Source organism: Ambystoma mexicanum, chromosome 8, assembly GCF_040938575.1.
Source record: "Ambystoma mexicanum isolate Mex_15411 chromosome 8, UKY_AmexF1_1, whole genome shotgun sequence".
In the NCBI taxonomy this organism is placed as follows: Eukaryota; Metazoa; Chordata; class Amphibia; order Caudata; family Ambystomatidae; genus Ambystoma; species Ambystoma mexicanum.
This window is the reverse complement of record NC_090929.1, coordinates 1051885170-1051904417: the sequence shown is the minus strand read 5'-3', so window position 1 is coordinate 1051904417 and position 19248 is coordinate 1051885170. Positions and strand designations below refer to the sequence as shown.

General features: G+C 51.2%; 1 protein-coding gene across 7 annotated transcripts in view; it reads right to left on the bottom strand.

Moving 5' to 3' along the window:
* ZMIZ1 (zinc finger MIZ-type containing 1) overlaps positions 1 to 19248 on the bottom strand; it is a 706997-nt gene that overhangs the window by 155434 nt on the left and 532315 nt on the right. The window contains exon 1 of one of the 7 annotated variants that reach the window (XM_069611023.1): positions 9482 to 9506. The exons of the other annotated variants lie outside the window; for them this stretch is intronic. The gene's annotated coding sequence lies outside the window, so the exon portion shown is untranslated. Of the gene's footprint in view, positions 1 to 9481; positions 9507 to 19248 lie in introns of those variants that run through there. 7 annotated transcript variants of the gene reach the window in all.

Sequence of the window (19248 nt, the reverse complement as noted above, 5' to 3'; positions counted from 1 at the left end):
CTAGAACAAAAACACACCTTTCTCATGGGCGATGTTAAGCAGGTGCACTGTTTTACCCGTTACTCCATAAGGCAAATTCTTTCATTGAGCAACTTGCATTACACAATAGAAAGATCACAAAACCTTTACAGGAGTTCAGACTGTCTTACTGTGGTGGCCAGTGCTCCAGATACGATTTAGAAGTGAGGGCATTTTACATCCTATTCTTTTAAAGTTGGGAGTAAAATGATTTTCTTTGGGAGTAAAAATGTAAGCCAAGTTCCCAATGGGAGTATTTTATATGTTTCAACTGAAAATCGGAAATGTTTTTGTAATCATTATTCCTACACATTAAAAGATACAGGTTTATTTCGTGTGATCATGCACTAGAACAGTAGTTTCTTCCTGTGGCACTACCTACACTACTGTTCCAAACATATCCATGCAGCTGAGTGGGTGAAAAAAAGGGGTAACACGGACCCGTTTTTTTTTTTCTTTGTTGGGAGTATTTTTGCTCCTTTTTAATTTTTGGCCAGCATGTGCCTATTTTTAGGGAGTAAAAGTGCCCGGTACACCCCTTATCTGTAGGGCTGGTGATGAGTCAACTCCAACTTGCCTGTGCATCACACTGTAATTTGCGTTCTATTGGCGAAGTGACCTCTGACCGACAGGACATTGTCCCACTCGGGACAATATCAGGCACATATGGTGGTGAGGCCGCCCTGATCTGCCCTCTTGGATAGAGGTTATACATTCAGTTGGATAATCATTTTCAGGACATATCTGAAAGCTGTTTTGGGGATCATTTTCAGTAGGAGTTTTAGAATCAAATATAGCAGCAGGGAGATTGTTAGCCAATATGGGAGACGGAGACTTGGTAATTGCTACTCGATTTAGAGGGAGCAACCAAGCGCGCCAGCGTACTTTTAACAGATTCAGAAACCAAATTAACAACCAAGGCGCTTCTGATAGCACACTTGTCCAGGCAGCGATTAGGAGCACGTCTGATCTGTCTGGCTTGATGAGAGCGAATATGACATGGGTCATGGGTGGATTGCTTGTAATATTCGTTCACCTCGACCTCATGTTCGTATGTGGCCCCTTTAGAACACTAGCTAGGACTTGACCTTGAAACGTGCTGCCCGGCCCACACGCAAATATTCCTGACTGTTGCATGGACAATCAAACAATGTAAGCCTGCAGTGAATGACACCTAAGAAATTGCAGTGAAACTCACCTCTGCCATGACCATCAGACACGTATTCACCCCTCACTTTCATGAACCATAGCAGACCTCGAACCACAAACTAAGTGTACTCATGGCGTTTTAGAGATCTACATTAATATTACAACTCGGCAGGAATGATCCCCGAATATGAAAAGCAGTAAAGTGCTTGTAGGGATTTGATCCGGAGACCTGCAGATTACACAAAGATCTCTTCCTTGAATGCACAACCTGGGCCATCTTACTTTCCAAGGGATAGACATCGGTCCTGGTTCTTCAGAGTTCTCAACGTGATCCTCTGCAGGCGCTGCACAGGGTTTACTTTCTACAGTGTCTGGGCTAGTGGACACCTGTGCTGAAAGCCGAGCTCACCTCAGAAATACTTGCCATGACTTATTCAGCAGGATAGCGGGGCTCTCCGTTCATAATGAGCGGCGCGCCATGAACCGGCCCACGATACTCTGCTGGGATCATGTTGGCAAGAGCTTGAAACAGGATCCCCGGCTGCACACTTACCTGATTAATCCCTTTGACGGTGCGTCAAGTGTCACCGGGATCAGCACGCAGCAAACGCAGGCAGCCAGCACGATGACGCTGTCGGCGCCGCTAGCCAAAGGTACAGTAGCCCCGGTGGGCTATCTGCGCCAAGGGGGGGGTATCGTGTTACTCCTGGCTCAGCCATACTGTCAAAACAAGCAAACAAGAGACTCGAAGCAGCAGTGCTGGTGGACGGGGGGGTGGGGGTTGGGGGGCACTTGGGGAGTTCTATTCGCATGTCTTACCAAGCCTATCACATGGTTGATGTTCCAGAGGGGCAAACAACCGGCAGGGGATTTCAAGGTGTCCATTAAGGTCAATGTGGCAGAGCAATGCGAGATGGCTATGGGAGAAGAGGGCGTGTTGGTATGCATAAGGGCAGAGGATGGAGATTATATATATATATATAAAATACAGGGAGCCAATGATATTGCCAAAGGGCCCTGCATGAGCAAAAACGCATGGCCTGTCCACCGCACAAACTATGGGCCAAATTAAGGATCCTCTCTAGGTGGCACTGAAGTGCTTAATATTAACCAAAACTACCCTTCCCTATGAGACAAAACTGCGCAGCCTCACAGGGTGGTGTTAAATCACCAGGAAAGAGCCAAAGTTAATTGTGGCGCTTAACCACAATATACGATCCAGAACTAATGGTGGTACTGAACCCATGGATGGTGCGCATGAGCCAAACGATGCCACTTAAGCGCTTGACATATGTGATGTTATGCATTATTTATATTGCGCCCATCACCACTGCAGTGGTGTTATGGCGCCTGGCCCACTGGAAAGGTGGCATATTGTGGAGCTGCTCGGGTGTTGCCAGACCTTAATCGGTGCAAAGGAAGGGGAGGTTTGGGGTGAAGTGGTAAGCACTGCTTGTCCAAAGGACTACTGAGCCTTTTTCTGCTCTACAATGGCATCTCTCCCCATACCAAACAGTTTTGCTTCTTTAAATGGCACTTTAATAAACTCAGAAGCAGCTTTCATTGGGCCGTGCATGGAATTCAAGTTTCATTATGCCATGTGCATGGATGTCGCCCAGTCCTGTTTTTCCTTGGAATTTTGTGACGTGCCGTCCTACATTTAAAATGAAGGTGTACAAAACTACAATTCCCAGAATGGTAAGAAAACAAACAGGAATGGTTGTTTCTCACGCATGGTTTGGGTAAACTGGATAGCCCCTATGACACGACAGCATTCATGCCAACATTATCTATTCCACTCGGGAGACGATAGTCCAGTCCTAGTTTTAACTTGGGATTCTGCGAATTGTATAGCCCCGTGTTTTCCCATGATAAATCCAGAACTACAGGGCACATAATGCAACATTAAAACTAGGGCTGGAATAGCGTCTCTCTAGTGGAATGGATAATGTCGACATGTATGTGTCAGCCCAATTCAAACTGATTTGGGGAAGCTATCTTAACAAAACAGTGCTGCTCGTAACTGGGTGCACAAAGTACCCGCCCCCCTTTCATTTCTCATGAAAAAGGGGCGTTGCCAAATGGAACAGCCTCACAACTGCAGCCCCCTTTATGCTCGCAAAACGTGAGGGCACAATTATTATACATTTTCAGCAAGCTCAATTTTATTCCTATGAGAAAATTTGGAAATATAATGGGTTCTGCCACAAGGGTGCAGAGGCCCAACGAAAAATCTCCAGAGTTCCATATATGCCGGTCCAGCCCTGGTGGTGCCAAAACTGCCTTCTTTCAACGGCAGGTACAAAATGTCATTCCCACAAGATACGACCTCTAAAACTGCATTTGTGTGCCTTTTTTAATGATAATGTGTTCATGATTAATGATGTGTTATTTAATATAGCACCTTTGCCAGAGTGCGTTACATAGAATATATTTACATACAGTATCACCCAACTGAAGTTGGTACTCATTTATCAATCCTCGGCCAAGATGCAAACCTGCAAATCACAAAGAGACTGCAGCAGCGAGCACTCCAACCCACCGAGCCATCTTACCGGCTAAATATCCTTTGCACCTCCACCAAATGGCATGTTTGGTAGTCTGAGCCAACCACTTTCCCCCGTGCTCCTTTTCTTTCATATTCATCTTTTTTTTAAATTGATATGGGTGTTGCTGCCATCACTTTTTGAAACAGTACTGAATCCTGGCATCACTCCGCAGCGGGCCAAGCAATCAGGTTAGCCGTCCCAGAGGATTACACCCTGCTAAGAGTAGATCGCACCACCTCCCGAGGCGGAGGCCTTGCCTTAATTGCAAAAACTAGCCTAGCACTAAGACTCACCCCCTCCACCAAATGCAGACTCTTGCGTATCCCTCACTGCCAAACTGACTATCTCTGACACCGAGACCCTATATATCCACCTCATCTACAGACTAGGCTCTTTTGAAGAAGACCTCATTAACATCCTATCTGATAGCCTTAAAAACTCCTTGCTATGCCTTCTCCAAGGAGCCTTTAATCTAGGTTATAAAGACCCATTAGAGCACTACGCTATGCAAATTAACGACTCCCTTGAGGAGCTAGGATTCACCCAAAAGGTTACTGGTGCGATCCACACTAAAGGCAGAACCCTTGACTGGATAGCAGTGCATAATTGCCAGACATCCATCACCTCCACAATACCATTGCCCTGGTTAGACCACCACCTGATCTCCTCCTCGCTAGAGGCTACAGCTTCCCCACATGCAGACAGTATAGCTCCTGCCATTCCTACTAGACACAAAAAAAAACCTTACAGCTGATCAACTCACTCCCTTGATCCTTCCCACCCTGAATTCTCTTCCTGCCCTAACAGACCCATTCATCCTGGTAGAAGAATATAACAAAGTAATGCTTTCTGCTCTAGACACCATAGCACCATTGAAAACTAGAAAAAGCAAACCGAAAAAACATGTGAACACATAGTTCTCTCCTCACCTGAAAGCAATCAGACTAGAGAAACGAAAAAGCGAACAGATCTGGAGACTAGATCCGTCTGACACTAATAAAAAGAACCTCAGCAAACTAACCTCCCTTTACAAAAAAGAAATTATCCTTGCCAAACAAGAGTCCTATAACCTGCGCATTTCTCATGCCAACTCAAATACTAAGGATCTTTTCACTAATCTTAAAGAGATAGAAACGCCCATCCAAGCCCTAGACACATGCCTCAAAGATAAAAACTGGTGCACCAGCATTCAGAGTGCTTTATCCAACAAGATAACGACTCTCCAGGTCAAGATCAACAATAAAAAAGAAACTCTCCTCCTTACCCCCTAACCCTAACAAAACCTTGGCTCTCTTGCCCCGGCCCACCCTGCCTCCTACCATTACCATTCTACCTACGTCCCATTTCAATTTGAAGAAAGTATCCACCCTAGAAGTTGAAAGTCATCCTAACCCTTAAACCGTCCAACTGCCACGGCGACCCTTGCCCAGCACAAATTATAAAAATGCTGCACGTGACCTCTCCCCATTCATTACTAAACTTATAAATGCCTCCTTCTCCTGTACTATCCCCAACAGCCTGAAACAGTTGTGGGTCCTCCCACTTCTCCAAAAACAAACTCTTGACCCGTTTATACCCACAAACTACCGCCCCATCACTACAGTTCTGTTCCTGCTTAAAAGCTTGGATAAGGTGGCATACCTCCAAATCCAACAATATCTGGAATGCAACCACCTTTTAGGAGTATGTCAGTCAGGTTTTAGACCCCAACACGGAACAGAAACTGCACTTATCGACCTTCAAGCACAAATAGACTCCTTGAGAGACAATGGCAAGACAGCACTATTACTACTACTTGATCTCTCAGCGGTGTTCGACCTGGTCGACCATAAGATCCTGTGCAACCACCTGGACTCTGCCGCTCACTTCTCACAAGAAGCTATTGGATGGATTAAATCTTTCCTAGACAGTAGAACAATGCAGGTTTTCTCACCTTTAGCAGCCGCTGACCCCACACCCATCTCCTGCTGTGCACCCCAGGGCTCCTGTGTCTCACCCACTCTGTACAACATCTTTAAAAAGCCCCTTTTTGATGATCTAGATCGCCTGGGTATCACCTACACTAACTATGCGGATGATACACAGATCATCCCGCTGACGGGAGATTACAACAAGGATTTGGCCTTTGTGAACAGAGTGTATCTCATCATCCAGGCATGGATGGCATCTCACGGTCTATGCCTGAATGATGACAAAACGGGACTCTTCATTCTCAGCACCTCCGCCAACCTCAATAAACTAGGCCACCTCTACTCGAATTTCAAAATAGATAACATCACAGTAGCCAAGGAAGTCAAAACTCTCGGATTTTATCTAGACTCTACCTTAAACTTCAAAAAACAAGTCAACTCCATCGCCTCAGCTATGGATTACACCTGAAAACTAATTGGAGCAGCCAAGCCTTTCCTTTCAGCCAACAACTGTATTACACCCTAGCAAGAGCCCTTGTCTTATCCAAACTGGATTACTGCAACGCCTTATATGTAGGGAGTAACAAATACATTACTAATAAGATACAGATTCTACAGAATAACGCCCTGAGGGCCGCCTTAAGTATTCCTAAGAAAGCCCACATATCTGACCTAAGAAGATCCAACAATTGGATTTCCACAAAAGACAACATTCTCCTCAAAACAGCCTCCCTGACGCAAATGCTTACACCATGCCGCCCCACAATACCCAATTGCCAGATTTTCGAGACAATCCTCCAACCGTCCCTCGAGAACAGCCAACGCCAACCTTCTACTTGTGCCCAGATTCAAATGCATGAAAACTGGTGGAAGCAGTTTCCCGGTCAAAGCTGCTCAATACTGGAACTTGCTCCCACCCTTCTTAAGGGAAGATATACCTCATCTTCATTTTAGATCCAACCTCATCCATTGGATCAAGCAAAATGACATCCGTCACTCCACTACATCTAGATCACACCACCTGCCCTGTCTGTACATACTGTATATAATTGCCTAGCGATATCACCTGCCATATTCTGTATACATTGCATGATACCTTACAGCAATGTAACCAAAGCTGAACAACCCTTCTGTAATCATGCACCGTCTGCACACACTGTACATAATTTCTCCATGTCTCCGACTACAAATGTGCTTAAAATGTATGATATTTTACAGCAATGGAACCTAAGATGTACAACCCTCTTTATGCCTTTGCGCCCCCGATACCCTCGGGTCTGGCGCGCTTTATAAATATTAAAACAAACAAACCGTATCGACAGTGCTCCAGATTTTGAACTGGGAGTATTTCACTTCCTATTTTTTAAAGTTCTGAGTAAAATTATATTTTAGGGAGTAAAAAAGTAAACCCCTATGCAAAAGACCAATATGGTCAATCCAGGCTCATCGCCTTGCACCACCGAAATTTAAAAGAGCCAGAGGAGGCGGCTATAGCTTCCCCCGAGGGTGGCAGCAAACCTGATCTAAGAGCTTCGGGCTTAAGCGATTTACAAATTCAGATAAATATAATGCAAGTATTTTATAAGCGAGTAAAAGTACCTTTTAACGATAAAACAAAGGTTTTGTAATAAATATTTCTTTGCACCTAGCTATTCATGCAAAAGCGAAAAGTTTACCTCTTCCGATCATACGGTAACAATAGTAGTTTCTTCCTGTGGCGCAACTGGTCCAACCATTTCCACGGAGCTGTGTGTGGGAAAGCAGGGGGATAAGCTTCTAGGTGTTCTTTTTTTTGCTGTTGTATTTTTACTCCCTAATTTCCTTTTTGGTTGCATGTGCACATTTTTAGGGAGTAAAAGTGGCCAATAGACACCTTATCTGTAGGGATGGGTACTGAGCTCTCTAGGATGCAGTAGGAAAACTCTGCTTCTTTGTATCCGAGTATGCGCGCCAAAGTACTGCTTTTTTGCCCAAATGAAAAACCTGGCCAGGTCACAGGACATGTGATCCTGGACAATTTACCCTCCCCCGAGCCTTGGCAACTTTAATTGGCAAAGTAAGGCAGCCTATTTACTTCCACCACCTTTAGCCATCAGTAAGGTTAGGGTATGTACCTGCCTGTGCATGTATCGGTTATTGTCAGCAATCACATAACTAACCGGACACAAAACCCGACACTAGACAATGAAACTACAGTCACTCTACCATCTCTCCACAACACCCTACACACACCAGAAGCTCATGCATACAATCACCCACGAAACAGACAAACGTCCATCTACCAGAAGGTAAGATGGAAGTTCTAAGCACGTCCACAGCTATGCTCCGGTGATGCCTGCCACTTCTATATTACTCACACCGTCTTCTGCTGTGCACTGAAACTGCCACCCGGCGAGGACTATCCACACGCTCATTTTTGTGGGTAGGCAACGTACTGAATTTAGGTGTGTGTGTGTGTGGGTGGGTGGGTGGGTGGGTGGACGGTGTGCTGAATTTGGATACATTCGAGGGTGGCCAATGTATTGAAATTGGATGTAGTTCTAGGGTAGCCGGTGTGGTGAATTTGGATATAATTCAGGGGCAGCCAAGGTACTGAATTTGGACACGTCTCGCGGGTAGCCAATGTATTGAATTTATTAGAACACGATACAACTGTCCACGAAACCACTAACAACTCAAATATTCTGCTTGCACATCGCAAAACACCGAATATACAACATACTTGCACTGCAAAAAACATAAGACCATCATAATCTACAACCAACTACACACACCACACAACCAAAACTAAGCCAACCACGCAAACTACACGGACACCAAGCGCAACACAACAAACACCAAATATCAAAAACCAACAGTGACCGTTCTTTGAGAACGGAAGCTACCAAAAGCACAAACCTCAATCCCACTTCCAATGCCCCCCCAGTTTCCCTTCCATTTCAGAGACGCCAGGGCGCCAAGAGACCACATACGTGGCAGCAGTGTGCGGTACAAGACTAAAGAACATAGAAACGGAGTTGCTACCCGGATTAGGCACTTTCGGAAACTGTCCACTGGATCCACGTGTACATTGCCCCCTTACTAGTCGCAGGCCTCATTTCCAACTTCAAGAGTAACCTCAGCTAGCACGATGGTGGGCGGGCGGCTGGCGACATAAGAAGAGGGGGTAGTGATGGGAGGGGGGGATCTGAACAGACACGAGACTCCGTCTCCAGCGAGCAAGAAGATGCCAAGCAGCTTTCAAACAAAACAGCCCCCATCCCCCACCTCCTTCCTTCAAACTCCCTGCCTGCGTGCGTGCTATTTGAAGGCCACCATGCTCTTACACAATCATCCCATGGGAGAATGGGGGGGGGTGTACTCAGGGCGCAGGGAACAACAGGGGAGGGGCTGCATTCCTAACCGTCGGCATGTGCCTGTCCCCTCCTTGCCAAACCAGCAGTGAATGTCTCCCCACCAAGGTCCCACGGCCCCCTACCCCTCCAGGACTCATGAGCGTTCCACTTTCAGAAAATGAGTGTGTGGGGGGGGGGGGGGGGGGAGTGCGCGGTGAAACTGAACGGCTGAGGCGTCCGGTGTACAGATTCGGTCCCTGGGTTAAAGTTAAGATGGTGGGATTGGAAAAGAGTCCGGCGTGTGTCGCGCCCTGGCACCCTCTGGTCAGCGTGGCTGGGATGGGCAGAGGCGGCCAGGCCTCACGCGCAACTGGCTGGGCCCTAGTCCGCCAGTCTTCGAGGCACTACTTGGACGGTGCGCCTAATAAACTCAACATTTCTTTAGGCTAGTCCATGCAACATGCAACCCCGTACTGGGCATACCAACCAAAAACGATGGCGCTTCGCAGTTCAACGTTACCTTTGAGCCGGATGTACTTAATGGTAAGGCGCTGCTGCTTACAAGTGCCGGCGATCCTGGAGCAATATTCACTGAACTGCAGTGCACTGCAAGGGTGACTCAGCAAGCCGGGCTTCTGCAGTCACAAACACTTCCTCTGTGAAATGTGAGCCGAACTCAAGTCACGGGCCAGGCGGCTCCGACACTTGAAAGCACGGCCCGTTGCCGGGATACTGGTAGGAGCTCATCACTGCTGGAGAGCCCCGGAAGCTCCAAGAGCGACTTGGCCTCCCTCTCTGGTGTGGGCAGGCCCATTAAGCGCCCATGTCCTCATGTGTTGGGGAGGTGGTGGCGGGGCGCCTACGGTTCCCCGTGTGGGATGTGACCCTGGGGAACTCGTGCATCTCATACTTGCCAAGCCTACCGGCGGGCGAACGCGCCAGCGAAAGCTGGTATGGCGGGCGCCGCCCCTTAGTGGGGGCGGTACAGGCCGCCCTTCCCCTCCCCCCACGCCTGTAAGGAAAATGCGCCGGGGGGGCGGAGGATGACGCAAGGCGGGGCCCGCCCCCCGGCAGGGCGCGAAAGCTTTGGGTACAGGGCGGGAAACCGGGGAGAAGCTGGGCATAAAAGCCCGGACTTGTGTGAGCATTCACACAGCCTCCCTCGGTTTCCCGTCTCGCCGGAGCTGCGTTCGTTTTGTTGCAGTGGCCGCGAGGTCGGGGACAGGGCCGAAGGTGGTGTCGGTGGCGTTCTAGCGTCGGCAGAAGGAGTACGGGTATCGCGTCGGTACAGGAGGTCGTGTACGAGTTCGAGGAAGTTCCCGGTGCTGCAGCGGTCGGTTCCAGGAGCAAACGTTGGAGGTAGGTACTGGGGATATAGGTTCGCGGCGTTGTGGAGGTGGGGGGGAACGAGTGGGGTCGATGTCGGCCCCGGTTCTGGGGGGGAGGGGGGCATTTTCTATAGTTAGTGTATGCCGTTCCGCATTATAGTGCCTGTTATGTCTTGCAGCGTTTAATTCTCATACGATGGCCTCCGAACTGCTGGGAGGTCAACAGGGCCGCCGTCCGTCCGTGTGCCCCACATGGGTGGCTCGCTTTTATGAAGGAGCCGCGCCGCGTCCAATTTTTTAAGCCCATAGTATTTCTGGTTGGTATAGCTCCCTTGGTCTGGTCTGCAAACCAGAATGTGCAGGAGCTGGTCGAGTGGCACAGTGAGCAGAGCGCTCGCTTTGACATCCGTGTAGAGCCTGCTAACGCAGGTTCGAATCACGGCGGCGGGACAAATTCTAACTTTTGCATCCGCGGGCACCCAGAAGGCTCACAGCCCCACTGCAGTCCCAATAACATCATGCACACGGTGGGGGCCATGAGGAGCTGGGGTAGGGCGGGAGGGGGCGGGGGGTTTGCAAGGAGGAAGGCATACAGGTGGGGGGGGGGCACACCGCGGCGAGGGGAATGCATTTGGGAACGAAAAAATGGCGGAGCCGCCGTGCCGCGTGTATTCCAAGCCCACACACCGTGATCGTGTGTGTGGGTGGATGGTTTGGTGTGTGTGAGTTTGGCATTTGAAGGCATTGGCAAGTTCATAAGATTGCTGGTGGGAAAGTGGTTTTAACTAATATTTCAGGAATTCTCCAAAGGTTCAGGTTTTGAGCAAGTTGCTGAGCACTATCCCTTCTTAACAGAGGCTCTTAAGTGTTTCCTTGTTTACGAAGGGGAGATGGCTTCCTTCCTTTTCGGTTGTTTGGTGCAGCTCCGTTGGTCTGGTCTGCGAGCCAGAATTTGCAGGAGCTGGTCGAGTGGCACATTGAGCAGAGCGCTCGCTTTGACATCCGTGTAGAGCCTTCTAACGCAGGTTCGAATCCCGGCGGCGGGACAAATTCTAAATTCTAGGGGAATGCATTTGGGGAACGAAAAATGGCGGAGCCGCCGTGCCGCGTGTATTCCAAGCCCATGGAATTTCGGTTGTTTGGTGTAGCTTCGTTGGTCTGCTCTGCGAGCCAGGAGCTGGTCGAGTGGCACAGCGCTCGCTTTGACATCCGTGTAGAGCCTGCTGACGCAGGTTCGAATCCCGGCGACGGGCCAAACTCAACCTTTTGCATTCGCGGGCACCCAGAAGGTTCACAGCACCACAAGTAGTCCCAATAATATCATGCACACGGTGGGGGCCATGAAGGCGCTTGGGTAGGGCGGGAGGAGGGGACGTGGGAGGGGGGGTTCGCAGGGAGGAAGGCATACAGGTGGGAGGGGGCACACCGCGGTAGGGGAATGCATTTGGGGAGCGCGAAATGGTGGAGCCGATATCGGCGGCGCGGGCGGAAATTGTTGGGGCTTGTGTGTGTGGAGCTGTGGGTTCGCGCTGGCCCCTGACTTTGAGGTTGATTGGTACCGGGGCCGCAGTGCTTCGTGGGTCCACATATAAATGCTATACAAAAAGGAAGTTGTGGCGTGTTCGGTGGTACTGAGACAGCTGTATTAGCAGGGCCTCCGTGCCGCGTGTGTCCGAAATGTATGATTTAGCAATGTCCGAAAGGTATTATTTAGCAAAGCGTTTCACGGCTTTCTGTTTACATTAGGGCCATCATGCAGGCTTTCTGTGAGTGGTGCGCGTAAACTGAGTTATAGTACCCGAATTCATGTTGGTTTAACGCAGCCGCCAGCGGCGTTAGCGGGAAGGGCATGTACTGGTAATGCGGGAGACCTGAGTTCAAGTACTAGGTGCGGAGCATCGCGGGAATGTGGTTTGTGTTTTATTTAATATGGGCGCGCCGCAATTTTGGTTTCATAAGTGCTGCAGTAATTATCAGCGCCACAGGCATGCAACAGGGCCGTTTTGCCCCGTGTGCCAGACAGGAAGGTTTATTTTGGGCATGATTTTGTCTGTTTTGGCCGCCGTGCCACAATAGTGGGGGCCCTTGCGGGACCGGGTGTTCGGGTGCGGGTTGGGGGCGGCGCTCGGCGCGGGGCATCAGGGGGAGGCTACCTCATGTGCAGGTGATTGGAAACGAGCACCACACAGTGGGTAATAATAAGCAGCGCTCGCACAGGTACCTGAGCGTTCGTAGCGCTATATAAGTACCGCATTATTGCACATGAGTTGTCAATTGTACTGTAGTGACTCGAAACTGGGGGCACCAGGGCGATGGATTTCTATATGCACTGGTTGTTCGAAGCAGGTATTCACCCATGGAGGGCCGCGGGCCTCGATGGTTGCTTTGTGTCGTTTTTACTAGTAGTAGTGGCGCGAGGTGGTTGGACCACGGCGGTGGCGTTTGCGCCACATTGTGTGGTTATGGCCGCCGGCCGCATGGGTTGCTTTTGTATTCCGGCGGCATCACACATTCCTTTGTGGTATGGTTGCTGGCGAATCGGGCGCTGAGCCCACTTTTGGTATGGCCCGAGGGCGCATTCATTAAAGAAGACTGTCTACTCACGGCCGGTTGTTCGGCAAAGGGTCGACCCGTGCCGCACGGGCAGACTTCATAAACAGTTGCTATACATTTCATTCAAGATAGATTGCTGCAGTCACAGATGATTAGGTTCCAGGAGGTTTCGTGTGTGTGGGTGCGAGTTAGCACTGCGGTGCTGGTTTGTTTTACAGGTTCCTTTTAAAAGCGGGCTTTGTGGTGCACTGCACTATGTGACCTTTGTTGTCATCCAGATGCAACCGCTGGATTAGGATTTAATTTTGGACCAAAGAGTACGGTTTTTTGAGGCCCCATGTTTGTGCTCCGGAAAGACCAGCTTCATATTGCTTTACATGTTTGGCTGCCGCCACGTGGGGATTGGATGACTTTGCCGGTATTGTTCGTGGATGGACATGGGGGCATGGTGTACTATTTGTGGGTCTGACGAAGACTGATGTATACAAAATTGCCTGGTTTGTTTTGGATTATAGACGATATGAGTTATTTATATAGCCCTATACAAAATGCTTTTCAAAGCGCTTACATAAGATACATGGGTTTGGAGATGTGCTCTTGGTTAGCAAAGGTGCATCGGGGGCTGCGTTGATGGGGAGGGGCAGGTCCTAAAGGGGTAAGCCTATTTCATTTCTGTATGCCACCGCTTGGCAGTTCCTGCCGGGGTTAGCAGCTGGGCCTAAGGGGCGGTGAGACGGGATGTTGGATAAACTCTGGGATACACGGGGCAGAGCCGCGATATAGGCTACCACATTTACTGAAGGGGATTTTCCAGGAGACCTTACTTGGGAAGTATATGGTTGGGAGTCACTGCATTCACAGTGAATGGTATGCTTGGGGGTGCACGGCCCCAGCGCAACATGAATTACATGGCGGGCAGACACGCAAACATTAAAGCACGGTGCATGAATTTCAACGAAGGGGATGCAAAGGTTTCCGACAGTATGATTTAAATACACTATGTCGCACAAACGTGCGAGTCGTGCTAACCGTTGCAAGACATGGGTGCAAACCACGTGGCTAACGGCGATCACCATAAGGGGTAATGGTGCAGGTCGAGGCGGTAAAAGGGGGCAGTGACAGACTATTTCACTAAGCGGAATGCAATAGGCACGGAGGAACAGGCACTTGGGGGATGGAATACCGGTGTGGCACACGGCTACAGGAAGCACCGCTGACATAACACAGCTTAATAGAAGTTCAAATATAAACTGGGGGAGGTAGATATAGGTTGCTAAGGTAAAGAATGTTGAGGGACGAAACATTTAATTTGGTGGCTGAATACAGAACGCTACCTGACATTGTTCTGTCCATGGTCGGTCACCGGGCTGCATTGGGACCGACTAAGGGCTGGGTTTGAAACGGTTGAGCGCAGAGATCATGGAGCCCCGGTGGACGGGCATCAAATATAAATTAGCAGCTCAAAACACGGTGGGGACTGCGGTGGGTCGAATAATGCAGCTCGGGGGGGGGGGGGTGGGGGAGAGGAGGTGGCAGGGACCAGGGTATCTTCACGTAAACTGATGACCACCGTGGCACCGGTTCGGGTAAATGCAACACGTGTGTATTAAGGCAACAAAGGTAGCCACATGTGGCTTCCATTTTGGGATGCGTTGCTATGTTGCTGCACGGCTGGTGGTGATAGGAACCCCCCTTGTTCCATTTGGGTAGGCGCATTGGCAGCAGTCGTGGCTTTAGGCAGATAGCTGAGAATGGGTAGGTTGGCTTAATTATAACTCGAACAATGACCACAGGCCATACATAAGGAGATTGTTTATAGGTCAGGCTGGCAGCAGGTCTTGCCAGGTCACGTCGAGGCTGGGGGACCTCCAGGGATTCTGGGACCAGTTTCTTTTTCCCTTGGGTTGATAATACAAGACCAACCACCCGGCACGACAGCAGCATCTGGTAGTACTCTTCTGTTTGGAAGGGTTAAGTTCCCCCAATTATAACACCCCCGGTTGACAGCATTGTAGCTCCCACACGGGGCAGCAGACCGTTGGGCATTCTGCGGAGAGGCCTATCCTTGCAGGGGACGCGGCTGGTCAGGCTTGCCTGCCCATGTTCAAAGCATCGCAATTTCTCATATATGAAGTCAACTCTAAACCACTTCCATAGCACGGATGATGAGGGTATTCACTGTACGGGGAACAGTTTTGACCAGTGTTGCTGAATAAACATTATTTAATTAAGTATTATTCAACGATAAAACTGGCGGTGTTACCGCAGGTGGCTGACGCTTTGCCCGGTTGGGAGCAAGACCGCACGGGGCACCACACATTCGCTTCGAGCCCCCTCACCCCGGGCAGGGAGAGGCTGGGGATTGGGGTGCTCTGTCCGGTAAAACAGGGAGTAAGGGGGGGCACAATATGAAGGGGTACAGAACCGGACACCGCTAGACCACACGCTTCGAGCCCCCTCACCCTGAGCAGAGTCTCTGGGGAGTGGGGTGCTCGGAGTGCCGCACCGGGGGCCACAGGCCGCCAGGGGCAGGGGGTGGGGGCGAAAGCCAGCCTACCAGGGACGGAAAATGTCATGTCATGGGGGAAGACGAGGGTGGGGGACGAAGAGCTGCCTATGCCTCTTGGGCAAGTGTTAAGACTGAATCAAGTTGACCTCCAATCAAAGGATATGAGGATGAGACATTTCTGCCGCACACTAGGCATTTGCAGGACGAAGATCCCAAAAAAAAAAAAAAAAAAAAAAAAAAAAAAAAAAAAAGTTCGTCCTTTGGGCTAAGGGGGCGGGGAAATCAAGATCGTGGCTGTGTGGCCATCTCAGCGCAGTGGCATTTCATAGCCAGCTGGCGCCGACGGCACTTAAAAATGCTGGATGTGTATGAGAGGCCCGAGTGGGGGGGGCACCTCCCAGGATGCCGGCCATAAAAATACAGGGAGTGCCCTGTGGAAGCAAGCTGGGGGGGGGGAACTCTCTGCCGCCGGCAGCCAGCAGAGAGTCTTGGAGGAATCACAGGCCAATCCCTGAAACAAAGCACTGCCAGCAGACCCACAGGGGAACGAGCAGCCAAGAGTTTAGATGCACGGCGCCCCAAGAGCAATAGGCTTGGGGGAGGCCCTGGGGAAAAAGGGGAGGGATGTAGGGGACTTGGGAGGCAATTCCAAGACCCAAATTGCGGGGGGGGGGGGAACGAACAACAAACTAAAAGAGGGCAGCAAGTGAAGCTGGTTGGAGGGGAACAAGAGGAGAATACGGGGGGGTATGCTACCGGGACCAAAATTACAGCAGGGGTAAGTCGTCATGAAGGGGGAGGGGCAAGAGGGGGGGAGCTGGAGGAGGGAGGAAGAAAGGTAGGAGCATCGGGGGCGGGGGGAGCTCGGACAAGGAGGGCCAGCAAGGACAGGAAAGAGGGGGCCTGGCGGGGCGCAGCATAAGGGGACCGGGGGAATGGGGGAGACAGTTGGGAAAGGAAGACAGTACGAGGGACAGGGAATCTGGAAGAGATATGACACCAGCCAAGGGGGGGGAGGACACCTGCTAAGGCTGCAGTTGGAGGGGGGGGGGCGCCTTGAGTGAGAGGGAATTGCGATGTTTATGGGGGCTCGGGGACACAGCAGGGAGACCTGGGGGGGGTTTGGCATAGCGGGGGTAGGATTAGGATGCCAATAACCGGAACAACGCGAAGGCGTAGGGGGGGCTGAGCAGAGTTTGGTTAAGAAAAGGTTAGATGGACGTCGCAAGCGACGGCCAACTAGGCAGGCAGAAAGTGGGGGCCGGCATCGGAGGGCGGTGCCGGCCCAAATACGGACACGTAAATAAATTGTAAGGGCACTTGTGGTGGTGCCGGTATAGGAAATTGTAAGGGCACTTGTGGTGGTGCCGGTATAGAAAATTGTAAGGGCACTAGTATGGTGCCGGTATAGGAAATTGTAAGGGCACTTGTGGTGGTGCCGGTATAGAAAATTGTAAGGGCACTAGTATGGTGCCGGTATAGGAACCTGATGTTAGCGAGGCACCGCGTGGCTGCCGGTTTTAGCTAGAGCCCGAGCAGGAATCGGGGCAAGTGTGCGGGGGGTCGGGCACCCGCAACAAGACCTAGACATGTGCAGGGGGGGAAATGGTGGGCACACCAAAAATTCACTGCAAACAACGGCCGGGGTAGAGAGAGGTGGATAGCCAGGGCCGGGCTCAATCCGAGGCGTCCACCGGACGAGTACGATTGGGGGGGGGGGGGGAGCCCTAGGTAGCCGCACTCGGAATAGTGTATCGGTGACGGTGAATTACGGATCGCCTGTAAGATAAATCCAAGACTTTATGCAAATAAAGCTGCTGAGGCATGTTAACCTTCCAACCCAAACTGGTGTCGTGTCAATTTTACTTCCGCCTGCATGGGATGACTGATGCGGAGAGGGTGGGGGGGGTAAGAAGGGGCGGGTAAAAGGGGGGGGGGAAGGCAAGGCGCTGAGTGCCCACGCTACGGCGGGCGAACGCGCCAGCGAAAGCTGGTATGGCGGGCGCCGCCCCTTAGTGGGGGCGGTACAGGCCGCCCTTCCCCTCCCCCCACGCCTGTAAGGAAAATGCGCCGGGGGGGCGGAGGATGACGCAAGGCGGGGCCCGCCCCCCGGCAGGGCGCGAAAGCTTTGGGTACAGGGCGGGAAACCGGGGAGAAGCTGGGCATAAAAGCCCGGACTTGTGTGAGCATTCACACAGCCTCCCTCGGTTTCCCGTCTCGCCGGAGCTGCGTTCGTTTTCCCACCCACCCTCGCGATAAAAAGTATGTGAATAATGTTCTCTTTTGTCTTACAGGTCGCCCAGCGGAGTTACATTGCGATCCCTTTACGAAGCACTGCCAGCAGACCCACAGGGGAACGAGCAGCCAAGAGTTTAGATGCACGGCGCCCCAAGAGCAATAGGCTTGGGGGAGGCCCTGGGGAAAAAGGGGAGGGATGTAGGGGACTTGGGAGGCAATTCCAAGACCCAAATTGCGGGGGGGGGAAACGAACAACAAACTAAAAGAGGGCAGCAAGTGAAGCTGGTTGGAGGGGAACAAGAGGAGAATACGGGGGGGTATGCTACCGGGACCAAAATTACAGCAGGGGTAAGTCGTCATGAAGGGGGAGGGGCAAGAGGGGGGGAGCTGGAGGAGGGAGGAAGAAAGGTAGGAGCATCGGGGGCGGGGGGAGCTCGGACAAGGAGGGCCAGCAAGGACAGGAAAGAGGGGGCCTGGCGGGGCGCAGCATAAGGGGACCGGGGGAATGGGGGAGACAGTTGGGAAAGGAAGACAGTACGAGGGACAGGGAATCTGGAAGAGATATGACACCAGCCAAGGGGGGGGAGGACACCTGCTAAGGCTGCAGTTGGAGGGGGGGGGGCGCCTTGAGTGAGAGGGAATTGCGATGTTTATGGGGGCTCGGGGACACAGCAGGGAGACCTGGGGGGGGTTTGGCATAGCGGGGGTAGGATTAGGATGCCAATAACCGGAACAACGCGAAGGCGTAGGGGGGGCTGAGCAGAGTTTGGTTAAGAAAAGGTTAGATGGACGTCGCAAGCGACGGCCAACTAGGCAGGCAGAAAGTGGGGGCCGGCATCGGAGGGCGGTGCCGGCCCAAATACGGACACGTAAATAAATTGTAAGGGCACTTGTGGTGGTGCCGGTATAGGAAATTGTAAGGGCACTTGTGGTGGTGCCGGTATAGAAAATTGTAAGGGCACTAGTATGGTGCCGGTATAGGAAATTGTAAGGGCACTTGTGGTGGTGCCGGTATAGAAAATTGTAAGGGCACTAGTATGGTGCCGGTATAGGAACCTGATGTTAGCGAGGCACCGCGTGGCTGCCGGTTTTAGCTAGAGCCCGAGCAGGAATCGGGGCAAGTGTGCGGGGGGGTCGGGCACCCGCAACAAGACCTAGACATGTGCAGGGGGGGAAATGGTGGGCACACCAAAAATTCACTGCAAACAACGGCCGGGGTAGAGAGAGGTGGATAGCCAGGGCCGGGCTCAATCCGAGGCGTCCACCGGACGAGTACGATTGGGGGGGGGGGAGCCCTAGGTAGCCGCACTCGGAATAGTGTATCGGTGACGGTGAATTACGGATCGCCTGTAAGATAACTCCAAGACTTTATGCAAATAAAGCTGCTGAGGCATGTTAACCTTCCAACCCAAACTGGTGTCGTGTCAATTTTACTTCCGCCTGCATGGGATGACTGATGCGGAGAGGGTGGGGGGGGTAAGAAGGGGTAGAGGCGGGTAAAAGGGGGGGGGGAAGGCAAGGCGCTGAGTGCCCACGCTAAGATTTAGGCAGTAGGCTACTGCTTTTGAAGCAGCCCTAACGCCTACAGATTTCAGTGACAGATCCTACTGCTTTTTACAGTGACAAGTAATTTATGCGACTAAGGCAGGCTTCAGGACA